The sequence below is a fragment of the Micromys minutus genome, assembly GCF_963924665.1.
Source record: "Micromys minutus genome assembly, chromosome: 2".
NCBI classification, from domain to species: Eukaryota; Metazoa; Chordata; class Mammalia; order Rodentia; family Muridae; genus Micromys; species Micromys minutus.
Window position 1 is genome coordinate 58,731,901 of NC_137971.1, and position 15,470 is coordinate 58,747,370.

A 15,470-nucleotide genomic window follows, 5' to 3' on the forward strand; every position below is an offset into this window, starting at 1 on the left:
TCATCGGTGCTTAAAAGGTCTTCAGAGTTCCCGCCTTCAAGACGAGGCTTACCATGGTGAAGAATGTGTCCCGACTTTTAGTCAAAACTCAGATCTCACAGGACACCAGAAAACTTACAGAAGAGCCAAAGCTATACATGTAAAGGAATGTGGTAGAACCCTTAACAGTTGCTCACACCTTAGTGTACCCCAGAGAGTTCATGCTGGAGAGAACCCCCTTGAAGGTAGAGTGTGGCAAAGCCTTTAGTGATTGTAGAGTTTCACTTACCACCAAAGAACACATACAGGAAAGAAAGCTTATGATGACGGTAAAGAGTGTGGCAAAACCTTTAACAAACATTCAAACCTCAGACAACATCAAAGAATTCACACTGGAGGGAAACCTTACAAATGTCAAAATTGTGGTCAAGCTTTTAACCAAAGCTCACATCATATTCGACACCAGGTTATTTATGTAGGAGAATGTGGCAAATCCTTTATCCGAGACGGTGCCGTGGCATTCGTCCTGGAGTGAATCCCTCCAAGTGTAAGGAGTGTGGTAAGACCTTTGCTCATATTTCAAATCTTACTCAACACCAAAACGTTCCTACTGGAGAAAGACATTCAAATGCAAAGAATATGGCAAAGCCTTTAACAGTGGTTTATGTCTGAAACAGCAGTAGTTCATACTGGAGAGGAGCCCTGCGAGTATGAGGAATGTGGCAAAGCTTTACCCAAGGTCCGGATTGCAGAAGCCATCACGGAGTTCATAGTGGGGAGAAACCTTACAGATGTAAGTGTTTGTAAAGCGAGTGTGGCAAAGTCTTTACCACAAACTCAAGTCTTAGCATCACAGAGTTCATACTGGAGAGAAACCCCACAAGTGTGAACAGTGCAGCAAAGCCTTCAGCTTTTGTTCACACCTCACTGTACACCAGAGAGTTCACACTGGAGAGAAACCGTACACACGTAAAGCATGTGGCAAAGCCTTTTCCAGGTGTTCAAGCCTCAGACATCATAATAAAATTTATACTGAAGTGCTCCTAATGTAAAGTTTATAGCAACCTGTGTGTGTGTGTGTGTGTGTGTGTGTGTGTGTGTGTGCACACGAGAGTGCAGGCAAAGGTGACTACATGTGTGGAAGTCTGAGTCAATATTGGATGTTTTCCTGCATTGCTCTACCGATTTGTTTCTTTTTTAATTACATTTAATATTTTGTTCTGTGTGTTTATGTGTATGTATGCACATGCTTGTGACATGGTTGGAGGGTTGGTTATGCCCTTCCGCCACACAGGTCTTGGAGATCTAACTCAGGTGGTCACTCCTGGTCACAATGCCTTTACCTGCTGAGCCATCTTGCTGACCTCACCTCATTTTTTGATACAAAGTTTAATTTTAAAAAGGATGAATTTTTATGTATGTAATGTGTAAGTGTCTGTGAATTGTGTGCACTGCCCAGGGGCCGGGAGAAGGCCTCGGGGATTTCCTGACTGTAGAGTTACAGGCAGCTCCCTCTGTGGCACGCTCGCTCTATGAGTGGTGCAGGGAGGCAGACCAGGTCCTCTGCGCGAGCAAGTGCTCGTAACCACTAAGCCAGCTCTCCAGCCCTGTCTTCAAACTTTTTAAATAAACAACTTATTTATATACTAATTTATTTGTGTGGGCACACACATCTATGCTCAGAGTTAGAGGACAACCTGCAGGAGTCAGTTCTTTCTGCCGCTGGTCCCAGGGATTGGACATTTGGCATGGTGGCAGGCACCCTTATCCTGAGCTGTATCACAGTCCCGAGACTGGCTTTCTCAGTGAACCTGGAGTTCACCGACCGAGACCAGCAAGCCTCCAGGATCTTCACTGTCTACGCCTCCAGAGATGGAGTCATTCAAGTTGTGCTGCTGTGCCTAGTTTGCTTTTACTTCATTAAAAAGAGATTCTTTTTGAGACAGGTTCTCTGTAATTCTGGGTGTCCTAGGACTCACTATGTAGACCAAGTTGGCCTTGAACTCACAGAGATCCACCTGCCTCTGCCTCCCTAGTTCTGGGATTAAAGGCATATGCCACCATATCTGGCCTATGCCCAATTTTAGGTGTGGGTGAGGGGGTCTGGATTTGGGTCTTCGTGTTTGAATAGCATCTGCTGTGTCCATTGAGCCATCTCCCCAGCCTGCATGGTAAAGAGTTTGCTTTTTAAATTGATTTTATTTATGTGTGTGGATATTTTGTTTGCATGCATTCTATATGCCTGAAATACACCCTGTGGAGGCCAGAAGAGGGTATCAGATCTCCTGGAACTGAATCATACACAGTTATCAGCTGCTATTTGGTTGCTGGCTGCCACCTGTTTAATCATTTCCTCTGTCCTGTGGCAACGGTTTTATTTAAATATCAAACAGTTTCATAAATAGTTCATTCTGAATGTATTATACATGTAATGAATGCAGGAGACTCTTGTCAAAAATATACAACTTAGAAAATAGTAAAAATGTTTACATTGGAGATTTTTTTTTTTACAAATGTTATTACCCCTTCCCCGAATGTGTGTGTGTGTGTGTGTGTGTGTGAGAGAGAGAGAGAGAGAGAGAGAGACAGACAGACAGACAGACAGAGAGAGACACACAGACACACAGACACACACACACACACACACACACACAGAGAGAGAGAGAGAGAGAGAGAGAGAGAGAGAGAGAGAGAGAGAGAGAAAGAGAGAGAGAGAGAGAGAGAGAGAGAAAGAGAGAGAGAGAGTGAGAAAGTGAGTGAGAGAGTGAGTGAGAGAGAGTAAGAGAGAGGACAACTTGGAGGAGTCAGTTCTTTTTTCTCTGTGTGAGTCCCAGGCATCAAACTCAAGTTATCAAGTTGGTGGCAGGTGCCTTTACCAGTTAGCCAGTTCACACCAGCTCACTAATGTAGAACAACACCTTTTTTCAAACTTTAGGTCTTGGTGAATGTGAAAGAATTATTGGAAAGATCCGATATAGAGCGGATGCATGGCAGTCTCTAACTTGCTAGAGTTGCATATTATTAGTGGAAATGGGGAGGTGCTCACAGGTATAAATGGTGAAGATAACTCCTGTCTGAAAAGATACCTTTTGTTTTTTTTCCCAGTAGAGGTTTCTCTGTGTAGCCCTGGCAGTCCTGAAACTCACTCTGTAGACCAGGTTGGCCTTGAACTCACAGAGATCTGCCTGCCTCTACCTCCCAAATGCTGGGATTAAAGGTATGCACCACCAACAACCAGCAAAAAAGATGCACTTTTTCTTTTTAATTTATTCTGTCAAGATATATTTCTTATAAGTTCAAACTTCCTCTTCATGGAAACAAAATCCTATAACTTGCACATAAATTAATGTACCTTGTTTGACTAATTCTGTAGAGCTTTTAGCCTCAGTTTATTTCCAAGATTTTATAATAGTCTATTTAAATTGTGTGTGTGTGTGTGGGGGGGGGCTGGGGAGGGGGGAGGGGGAGAGGGAGTGGAGAGGGAGAATGAGAGCTATAAAATTGTGCTTGTGTGAATGAATTGTTCTGGCACAAGCATTAGACTACTGGAGGGTCCAGGCAGCATGTTAGTAGCATTATAGTGTGTAAGCAGATATCTCTAGTAATCATTTTCTTATTCTCATTAAAGCTTAAAATTGTTGCTGGAACATTAACATGGGAGAGATAGGAATATATAAACTCAATTTCTGAGTCTTCAATGATTATAAAATTGTAACCTATAATATTTTTTATATGTTATGCTTTGGATCCTATGAAGCACACAGATTTGGGGGTTCGTTACATTGAAATACACAGCTATTACAATATAACGATCAAGTTTTGGACTACGAACCACGGGAGAAATAACTAGCAGGTGCATGTCTTTGAGTGGGTGGGTGTTGTGCTTGCCGATCTTGACAGTAACCACTGACATGAAAGACGATTCAAATTTCTGCCTACTGTGATTCCAGTCCTGCATTCGTGGCTCTTCCTGTAATCTGAGGAAAAGATTGGAGCCTCATCTTCCTGAAGAATGTGTGGGATAACTGTGTGTAACTAAGAGGCTTAACCCTAGCTTTCCCAAGGTCCTACATTCCACAGATAAAAAAAAAAAATTCTCTCCATTCTTCACAGATGGCATTTTGATTCTGTGAAGTCCTCATCTTTAGTCCCATGGGCAGTGAAAGCATTTTCCAGTCGTAACAGCCCAGTCTAACACTCTCTCTTTTCTAAAGGGGTTAGAGTTTGTTTTAATTACAGGGTGATTCATATATCTAATTTAATTGCTAAAAGGATTGAATGTACTGCCCTTTGTTCTCCGTATAGTTTCCCAGTGCTTAGTTCTGTGAGAGTACAGAAGGCAGGGCCTATGGGCTCCATCTGTCTCCTGATACTTAAGATGAAAGCATTCTGGGAGTGTGTGGGAGGGGCACAGAAGGGCACTTTCAGGGAGTGGGCACAGATATTCGAGGCCCTGGAGCCTTGGACCTTCCAGAGATCAGGCTTGCACTTTGGGGACATTTTACTGATTGGTAATTTCTACTTATTTCTTTTGGCCGTTTCAAATTTCTCCCTGGGCTGGAGCACATTACGGCTCTGGCTGTAGTCTTGAGTCCATCCTGTGTTTTCTACTGAGTGCTGGGTGATCTTGCAGGAAAATAAGGAGTTGGACAGGGAATTTGAGGCAGCTTTCCTTATTTATAGAATAAGCAATTGAAGGATGGTATAATTCAGTTTCCCATGGGCTGGGTGTGGTGGTGCTTGCCTTTAATCCTAGCACTTGGGAGACAGAGAGAGGTACATGGATGTCTTAGTTTGAGGCCAGCCTAATCTATGTAGTACCAGAACAGTTAGTTCTGTGTACAAAAACCTTGCCTCAATAAACAACAGAAAGCCCTGAGGCCATTTAAAAAAAATCTGTCCCCACCAAAGATATTCAGGCCCTGTATGTGTTGAAGAGGATTTCCTTCCTAAGCCATTGGAGGTGTAATCTGCAAGCCAATAGTCCTAAAGAATCTTCATAGCATTTGTCCCCATCTGTACAGTGAAACCAGGGTTGGGAGATACTAATGGAGGTCCCCTAATCTTGACTCAACACAGTGGAGGAGGAAGTTAGTGTGACTCACCAGAGCACCCCTAAAATCCATTCGCAGCGTGGGACTGGTTCTGGTTACCTACACCTGTCATTCTGGCCCCCACCAGTTTCTCATACCTCAGACATCCCTGATTTCTCCATTTTAGGAAGTATACTAATTCCCTTCTCACCTTAACCACAAATGGAAAGATCAAGGTGAGAGGCACCTTCAGCCACAGAGGTGGGGCTCTTCCTTTGGAAGCAACATAATGATTTAAGGTCTTATCCTTTGGTATGATGCAAACTTAGAGGGGGCAGGGTCCAAGGCATCTCAATGGCCCGAAGAAATGATTAGCCAGCAGGAAGATGCTGTACTGATTGGCCAGACAAGCACTTGGGAAGCTCCTGGCCAGCCAGTGAAACTGTAGAATGTCTGAGGTGGAACAGAAGGAGGAGGGATTACTCCTCTGAATTTCCTCATTTGTCTCTACCTTTCTGAGGTCGCAGAAAGGACGAAGGAAAAGATAGATGACATGAAAGAGAAAACAAAGGGTGTGGATTGCTTTCAACTGATAATGGCTGCCCAAACACATATTTTTCAATGTCCATTTTTACTGGTGACAACAGAGACAGCCCTTCTTTTCTTCCCATGAGAATTTGTTGTGAAGCATCACCACCCCCTTGGCCTACCAGTGAGTCTCTATAAGCCCTGTACTGGTGTCATGAAGATCACCTTATGCTGTAGGCAGGTGGTCTTAAGATCAGCCTCCTTTAAGTTCGCTGAGGGAATCTCAAAGTTTTTTTTTTTTTTTTTTTTGTTTCATTTTTTATTTTAATTTCCCTGCTTCAAGGTTTTTAAAATTTTCACTGATTTTTTAATTTTTTTTGGTGTGAATTTCACATTATGCCCCCAAATCCCACTTAAACCTCTGTCCCTTTATATCTGCCTTCCACTCTTGCAACCTCCTTTCCCAACGGAAACCACTACCAACAACCAAAAGCCAAAACCACATCACGAGGAAGCTGAAGTTTGCTGGTGTGTCATGGTGTGTCACACAGCATACCCTTTTGCCCAAGCAGCTTTATGGTTTGAGGCCTCTGGCTTCTGCTACACCGTCCATACTGGATCCTCACCAGGACTTTGAGTTGACCCACCCCAGTGTCTTCTCCATCTCTTAACTGATAGATCCAAAGCTGCAGGATCCTTATGACATAGACAACAACAGATATCCTAGAGGAGTCCTGCGTGGTAGCAGAGTCAGTTCTTCAGCCTGCTAACTCTCCTGCGCAACTAGGATCAGGTCTCCTGCTTTGTCCAGACAAGGGGTGGGACAAACTCTTCCATGCCCACGTCATTGCTCTTGTGCACCCAGGCCACCAGAGCCAGCTCTGCTATGTTGCCCAGTGGAGGTCTCATGCACGGTCAGCTGCAGCCATCAAGGGGCAGGGCTATTCTGAGTTTAGGTCAGTAGGGGGAGCTAGCTAACCTCCGTCCCTGATAGGGATGGTGAATGGAATCTAGGTTAGCCAATGGCTTGATTTAAAGAACTGAATACACTTTCAGCTGCTTTGCTTTACTTGTTTGTTTAGATTTAGAGACAAACAAAGAGAAAAGATTATTCTGTCAGAATCCTTCCAGTAATGGAAAAAAGATGAGTAAAAAAATCAAGTTGAAAAATTCAATCTCCACAGTGGTAAACTCAGGAGGTCTCCCTGGAGTCAGCTGAAGACCTCTGCCCACTCCAGGGGTAGTTTCAGAGGTCAGAGCTATCTGAAAAAAATCTCTTGCTCTCTGAACACCTTGAAGCTAAAGGCTGAGGGGGATCCCTTCCTGAAATAAGGACATAAGTCAGTTTTGGATTTCTACCACACCCAGACACACACTCATTGCAGGATTGGGGAACATCTAGAGGCTCAGCCATTCTTCCTATCTTTTTATGATCAGTAGCTCTTAGAAGAAATCCAAATGTTACTGCGTAGGGGTCTAGATCGGGTTCTTTTCTTTGACAATTAAAGAATTAAAGGTAGGAACAATCTTGAGCAAGCAGGTAACAGCAGTGAGAATTTCAGACACATCAGACACAAGCAAAGGGTTAAAAAGTGTTATCACAGGCAAAGAAACACACAGCAAAACATACCTAGTGACCCCTTGCAGAACACAACAGGGTTTTTAGAAGCCGAAGTTCATTTTCTCCTGAGTGCTGTGAGTGGGGTGTCTTAAGAGTCTTTTGAGGTCCTATTTCCTAAATTTCAGATTGGTCAGTTTAAACAAAGAAAGGGAAGTTGGTAGACCCACACACAACTTTGGGTGAACATGTCCAGGTTTAACCTTGAGCTTATCTGACAAGCCTGAATAGTCAACTGGAAATAGGGGACAGTGATGGGAGAAAGAGCCTGGCAGGCCTTTGTCTCAGATCAAGAGGGTAAAGGAAATCAAGTATAGCACCATTTTCTGTTTCCTTCTCTGTCTACCCATCAGTGACTTAACTCCCAGTCCCCAGTTTTAGGGTTAGAGCTAGAGTTAGGTTTGAAGGATTAGGAGTTAGGTTTAGAGTTACTTAGGCTTAGCCTTGAAGGCTAGGAGGGTTAGGGTTAGTGATAGAGGATTAGTGTTAAAGTGCTAGGGATAAGGGATTCTTAGGGTATAGGGTCAGGCCTCGTGGTAGAGTTAGTTTTCTATTGCTGTGACAAAATACTGTTCCCAAGGCAACTCAGAGAAAAGTGTATATTGCTGTAATTTGGAAGTTGAGTCTATGACACCATGGCAGGAAGGTGGCTATTGGTCAGTGTGGTGCTGGAGCAGTAACTCAAAGCTACTTCCACTTTCACTAAGGCAGAAGGGAGGAGGATGGGCTTTCAACATGGGGATGACAAGGGCTTTTGAAACATCAAAGGCCACTCTTAGTGACACACAGGAGTAATCCTTCCCAATCAGTCCTACCAACTGGAGAGCAAGCATTCAACCATGAGGCTAGGGGACCCATGCTTATTCAGAACATCCATCACAGGGAGGCATGGGGCTTAGGTTAGGAGTGTGGGGTGAGGGTTAGATTATACAGTTTTGGTATAAAGAGATATATATGTTTTCTAACCCGCACCAGTGCTGTTGCCCTCCTTGTGCTAAGAGCCATGGGGCAATTGGAACAGAGTCAGAGTTCCAGATAATAAAGTTAAAGAAAAGCAAATCCGAGGATTGCAAGATTTTCTTTTTTTCTTTTGGTGGGGGCATGTTTGAGACAGGGTTTCTTTGTGTAGCTTTGGTTGTTCTGGAACTTGCTCTGTAGACCAGAATGGCCTTGAACTCAGAGATCCACATGCCTTTGTCTTCTGAATGCTGGGAATAAAGGCATGCACCACCAACTCTGCCTCAAGATTTTTAAAAAAGCTATAATGTTTCACTTTTAGTCAAACTAAAAGCTCAACTTCAAGTGGCTTAAAGGCCTCCACATAAAACCAGGTACACTGAAACTAATAGAAGAGAAAGTGGGGGAAGAGCTTAGAACATATAGTCACAGAGGAAAACTTCCTGAACAGAACACCAATGGCTTATTCTCTAAGAGTAAGAATCGACAAATGGGACCTCATAAAATTGCAAAGTTTCTCTAAGGCTAAGGATACTGTCTAAAGGACAAAGTGGCAACCAACAGATTGGGAAAAGATCTTTACCAATCCTACATTTGATAAAGGACTAGTATCCAATATATACAAAGAACTCAAGAAGTTAGAATCTAGAGAATCAAATAATCCTATTAAAAAATAGGATACAGAACTAAGCAAAGAATTCTCAACTGAGGAATACTGAATGGAAAAGAAACACCTAAAGAAATGCTGATCATCCCTAGTCATCAGAGAAATGCAAATCAAAACAACCCTGAGATTTCACCTCACACCAGTCAGAATGGCTAAGATCAAAAACTCAGGTGACAGCAGATGTGGAGAAATAAGGACACTCCTCCACTGTTGGTGGGGCTGTAAGATGGTACAACCACTCTGAGAATTAGTCTGGCAGTTCCTTAGAAAATTGGACATAGTACTACCTGAGGACCCAGCTATACCACTTCTGGGCATATACCCAAAAGAAGCTCCAACATCTAACAAGGACACATGTTCCATCATTTTCATAGCAGCCTTATTTATAATAGCCAGAAGCTGGAAAGAACCCAGATGTCCTTCAACATAGGAATAGATACAGAAATTGTGGTACATTTATACAATAAAGTACCATTCAGCTATTAAAAACAATGACCTCATGAAATTCATAGGCAAATGGATGGAACTGGAAGCTGTCATCCTGAGTGAGGTAACCCAGTCACAAAAGAATACTCATGGTATGTGCTCACTGATAAGCAGATACTAGCTCCAAAAGCTCTGAATACCCAAGAAACCATTCACAGAAATTATGAAGCTCAAAAAGAAGGAAGGCCAGAAGGCAGATGCCTTAGACCTTTTTAGAAGGGAGAACAAAACACGCATGGGAGGAAATAATGGAACAAATAGAGGAGCATGGATTGGAGAAAAGATCATCCAAAGACTACCTCACCTGGGAATCGATCCTATATGCAGCCACTAAACCCACATACTATTGGAGATGCCAAGTAGTGCTTATTGGCAGGAATCTGATATGGATGCCTCCTCAGAGGCTCTGCCAGAGCCATACTGATATAGAGGAGAATGCTTGCAGCTAACCATTGGACTGAACACGTGGACCCCACATTCAGGACTTAAGGAGCTGAAAGGGTTTGCAACCCCATGGGAAGGACAAAATTATTAACTAACCAAGCCCACCACAGCTCCCAAGGACTAAAACACCAACTAATGAGTTTGCATGGAGGGACCCATGGCTCCAGGTGCATATGCAGCAGAGGACGGCATTTTCTGGCATCAATGGGAGGAGAGGCCTTGGTCCAGAGAAGGGTCATTTTCCCAGTGTAGGGGAACACCAAGGTGCTGATGTTGGAAAAGGTGGTTGGAAGAGGGAGTACCTTCATGGAGGCAATGGGGGGGGGGATGGAATTTGGGGAAAGGGGATAACATCTGAAATTAAAATACAGAGAATATCCAATAAAAAAATCTAAGAAAAAAATAAGATAAATAAAATATTGCTGTTGAAGCCACAGTGAGTCACAGTGTGTTATTTAGTATATACCTTTTTGCCTAAATAGCTTTACTTTTTATAGGTCTAGTTCAAGGCCTCCGGCTTCTGCTATGCTATCCATACTAGATCCTCACTGGGACTCCTCTTGGATATTCTGTTGTTGCCCAGTGTTGTGGAGCAGCTTTGGTTCTGCAGAACCAGCCCCTCATGCACTCCAGCAGCTCATAGATGGGTAGATGTTGGGGTGGGCCAACTTAAAGCTCTGCATCTAGGCCTGGGTGATAGCTCAGTTGGTCAGCCTACCAGCTAGCTCTCCTGTGCCCATGACTCTGGGACCAGCTCCCCTGTGGGACAGAAAGGTAAAAGTTAGAAATACGAAAGGTTGAAGTCAGTTGATGCCCCGAAGATGGTTATGCAAATAATCATCAACCGGTAGGTGCTTTCTGAACTCCCGATTGTAAATTCACTTTGGCTGCACACACCACATTGGGGCAGATGTACAAGGCTCTAGGCAAGCCCCAAACCCCACCTCTACAGGAGAGAGTGACGTAGACGCTAGCCAGATCAGCCACTTTTTAAGTCCCTCCCCTGCACACACACACACACACACACACACACACACACACACACACACACACACACACACAGCATTAGAAAAACAACTATGGCCAATTTCAGAGACAAATGAATGGGAAGTGGGTGGTTGGATCCTGGGCTGTTTAAAAAGGACAGAACATAAGAGAGAAGGGTGTGAAAATAAAGAAACATGTTGAAACCTTCTCCCCAGTCCTGGCTCCTTTGTGATACTAACTCCTGCATCCTCCATGAATGCTTTATTCCAGAGCCTTATCGCTGGCCTTGCACTGATGCTGACAGTCTGGCTGGGGTTGACAGCCCTGTGGCAGGGCTTTAATCTCAGTACCCCACTGAACATTGACCTGGAGTTCACAGGCCTGGTGGCACCCCGCTAAGATTTGTTCCCATGCTTCCTAGCCTGAACTCCAGTGGGCCAGGAAGAGTGCTCCAGAAGCTGCCTTCTGTCAAATAGGCTGTGTGAAGCTGCCTTCCCTCAGACTGGCTGTGCAGGACCCCACTTGGAGTACAACACTCCCCCACTTTGCCCAGGAGAAAGGCAGGGCCAGCTCTCCAGTACTCATGCCCTCAGGGGTGGCTCTCCTGTGCCTATACCACCATGGACAGCTTTATTATGCTGCCTGGGTGAAGTGCTGGGGTGCGGTGTGACTCTCTCAGGTGCTGAAGCCAGTAAGGGGCAGATCCAGCTCTTCTGCTCTATGGGCCAGCTCTCCCATTCTGCCCAAGTGAGGGGCAGGGCCAACTTTGTGCAGTCCTCAGATATCAACATGACCCCAGGTGGCAGCTCAGACCAGTGAACCTTGGCTTTTGATGGTCACATGGGTCATGATCAACACATTAGGATATATTATTTAAGCACTAATTTATTAATTTAGTAAGTTAATGTTTAATATAAAATGCTAACTCAACTGGTTGGAAACACTTAATACTCTCTCAGTTTTATTAGTGTGAAATATTGTTTATGGGGAGTCTAGAAAGTTGAATTTAAGGTAGTGGTACCCCTTTTGAGTTTCCTTTAGAAGATTTAACACAGACCTTTGTGAAGCCATGGAAAACTGGAATCTTTGCAAATGAGGTAGGAGTAATTCTGTGTAAAGAGACATAATTAATGAGAGCACATAACACTGCCATCCTTATTTGTTTAGCTTCAGTAAAATAAAGAACATTACCAGCTTTATAAGTACACCAGCTTCATAAATATACTTTAATATACTATGCCCTTGGTCATGTGGAGACTCGATGCCCCAATTTAGGGGAATGCTAGGGTGGTGAGGTGGGAGAGTGTGGGTAGGGGATCTCCCTCATAGAAGCAGGAGGGAGGGCAAATGACATAGGAGGGGTTTGCAGAGGGGAAACTGGGAAGGGGATAACATTTGAGATGTAAGCAAATAAAATAACCAATTAAAAAATTCCAAGTATCAGAGAAAACCTTTAAAATAGCAAAATGTAAAATAATTTAAGAAATATGTTTATAAGAGTAAGAATGAAGAGTTGTCATTGGAAGGAACTTACATACCAGGACACTAATTGGTATCTCTGACAATGGGCACAATCTCACTTTTCTGATGTCTCTATCAGTATCAAAAGAAAGTGACACAATTTTGAAGCTAGACATTAATCTGAGAGTTTATCACTTAAGGTTTTATAGCTCAAGGTCAGCACAATCTTAAAAGATTTAAACACCTAGATTCTAAAATAAATCCTAACATTACTACTCTAAGGCCAGGTCTTACTGATGCGTATCTTCCGCATGTTTTCAGGAACATGACAAGGCTCCCAGTCAATCTAATGTGTTTGTTTTCCCAGCAGATCTCTAAGATTCCTTCAAACACAAAATCAAGGTAGAGCATCATGCTTTCCCTCTAAGGATGGTGCATGCTGTTTATTTTTTGTTTCTGTTTCTGTGACAAAATTCCCAGATGAAAGTTACTTAAGGAGGGAAGGGTTTATTGCAATTTACAATATATGGTACCATTCGTCATGTCTGATGTCAAAACCATAGGAGCTGGAAGCAGCTGATCATCCTATGGTCCAGAGAAGAGAGTACTGAATGCATGCATGCTGGTGCTAGCTCATGTTCTCCATTTTATACAGCCCAGGATCCTTTGCCCAGGAAGTAGTCATGCCTACAAGTAAGATGGGCCTTCCCATATAAATGGACATAATAAAGAAATCTCATGGGGATGTCCAAAGGCCCATCTCCCAGGTGATTCTGCCAAGTTGATAATTACCTCCACCATGTTTGGCTGTAGGCCACAAAGACAGTGAACTTTGGGATCTTTGTGTTCAGACACTCAAAGAACCTCTAACCTAAAAAGAATGAACAACACTACAATTAGCAGGAGAGGAAATAGAAAAGTAGAAAAGAGTGGCTGGGGTAAAAGCTGAGCAATAATAAACACATGAAGTATCTGAACCCATGCTCTGAGAACAGGCCAAAATAAACACCCTGTCCAACTGTCCTGCAAATAAAATAGGAGGCAATCCAATAACCTGCTCAGAACAAACAACTAGATCGAATATTAGCCAAACCACACAAAGATCTGAACCTAGAACAAATTTACTAGCATGTGCCCAAAAACAACAGGGGTGACTGAGCACAAAAGTAATTCTAATCCACATTCTTTTCTTAATTGAAAAGAACTTTTTCACACAATATTCACATCATAGTTTCTCCTTTGTCTCCTCTAAGATTCTGCCTGCTCCTTGACCCTTCCAACTCCACGCCTTCCTTTTCTTTGTAGAAAATAAACAAATGGATCATGTGCTTGCCCTGGATCATCCTCTCCACACTCCTACCCCTGCCCTGGGAGGTGAGAAGAAAGATCCCCAAGCACTTGCCATGGGTGCTATTATGACGGGTTAATGTGTGATGGAGTGATAGGAAAGATGGAGCATGTGGTGAAGAGATGGAAGAGAAAGTGAAGCCAAGGGGTTCATATACTGTGGATAAACGTGGAACTGAAGGGTCAACTTGACAGTGGTGAGGGACAGGTAGATATGAGGAGGCTATTGTGAGGTCCTGGTCTGGGCTGCTGTCAAGGGCCATGTCTGTGGTCCTGCTGCAGCTGGGGTCTATGTTGATGTCTGTGACCTGAGTTACCACCTGTGATGGTTTGTATATGCTTGGCCCAAGAAGTGGCACCACTAGGAGGTATGGCCTTGTTAAAGTAGGTGTGTCATTATGGGCATGAATTTAAGAACCTCACTGTAGCTGCCTGAAAGTCAGTCTTCCACTAGGAGCTTTCAGATGAAGATGTAGAACTCTCAGCTCTGCCTGCACCATGCTTGCCTAGATGCTGCAATGCTCCCACCTTGATGATAATGAACTGAACTTCTGAACCTGTAAGCCAGCCCTAAATATATGCTGTCCTTTATAAGACTTGCCTTGGTCATGGTGTCTGTTCACAGCAGTAAAACCCTAACAAAGACAGAAGTTAGTGCCAGCATAAGGGAGTACTCCTGTGACAACCTGACATGTTTTGGGGAGGACTGTGGAAGGACTTTGGAACTTTGAGCTAGAAGAGCCATTGGGATGTTAAGAGCTCTGTGGGATGTTCTGTAGGAGTTTGGAAGATAATGTTGGGAACAGTGAAGAAGATGGAGGTTTGTGAAATTTCAGAGGGAAGATTAAAGACTCTTATCAGGGATGTTTCTGTTTTGATTGTGAAGATTCTGTGGTTTTGGTTCAGGTGGGACTGAAGAATCAGCTGTGATTAACAAGATACCAGAACTACTAAAGCAACTATTGTTGCTGGTCGGCTAGAGCTAAGAAATTAGTGGTGATTAAGAAGAGACCAGAATCATTGAGGTGAAATCTTCTGCGAAGTGTTTTCTGAGAGCACAAAGACACTGTGTTCCAGAGATAGCCAAGGTTGTACCTTGTGCTGTGGCTGGACTTGGTAATGTGTAAAAGTCACCCAAGTGGTACTGGTTTTGAAGGCATGAAGGGGTCATGAAGAGCAGCTGAGGCTCGGCATTGTGAAAGGCCATGGAAGGCCATTGGTGAAGGTGCAGCCTCAGCTGCAGTCAATAGCCCAGGACTGAAGGGGTCAATCACCAGAAGACAGCAATGTTTTGGAGATTCCAGTACCATGAGATGACCACCAAGAATAGCAGCAGCAGTGGAGAACAGGCATCTGGAGCCTAGAAGACAAGGTTTGTGCTACAAAGGGCAGAGCTGGAGAAATGACCCAAGACCTTGGAGGAGCCCAGAAGATTGTGAGTAGATCCCAGACATTGGATGTTACAGTTTGATTTCATTTTTGTTTGTGACTGTGCTCTGATATTTTCCCCTCTTGACAGAAGAAAGTATTTTAGTGGAGCCAACAGTTACAAGACTTTGGATTCTAATAAGGCTTTGAATTTTAAAAGAGATTGGATATTTAAAAGGGACTGAAATTTTAATATGTAAGATTTTGTAAAGACTGTGGACTCCTAAAGTTATTTAGATCTTGGCGATGAATAAGAAAGTAAGGGTTGAGTCTTAATAGTGATGTGTTTTGTGTCAAGTTGACAAAGGGTAAATTGTACTGGCTGGTTTTGTATGTTAACTTGACACAAACTGGGGTTATCACAGAGAAAGGAGCCTCCCTTGAGGAAATGCCTCCATGTGATCTATATGTAAGGCATTTTCTCAATTAGTTATCAACTGAGGAGGGCTCCTGTGGATGGTACTGTCCTTGGGCTAGTAGTCTTGGGTTCTATAAGAAAGCAAGCTGAGCAAACCAGGGGAAGCAAGTCAGTAAG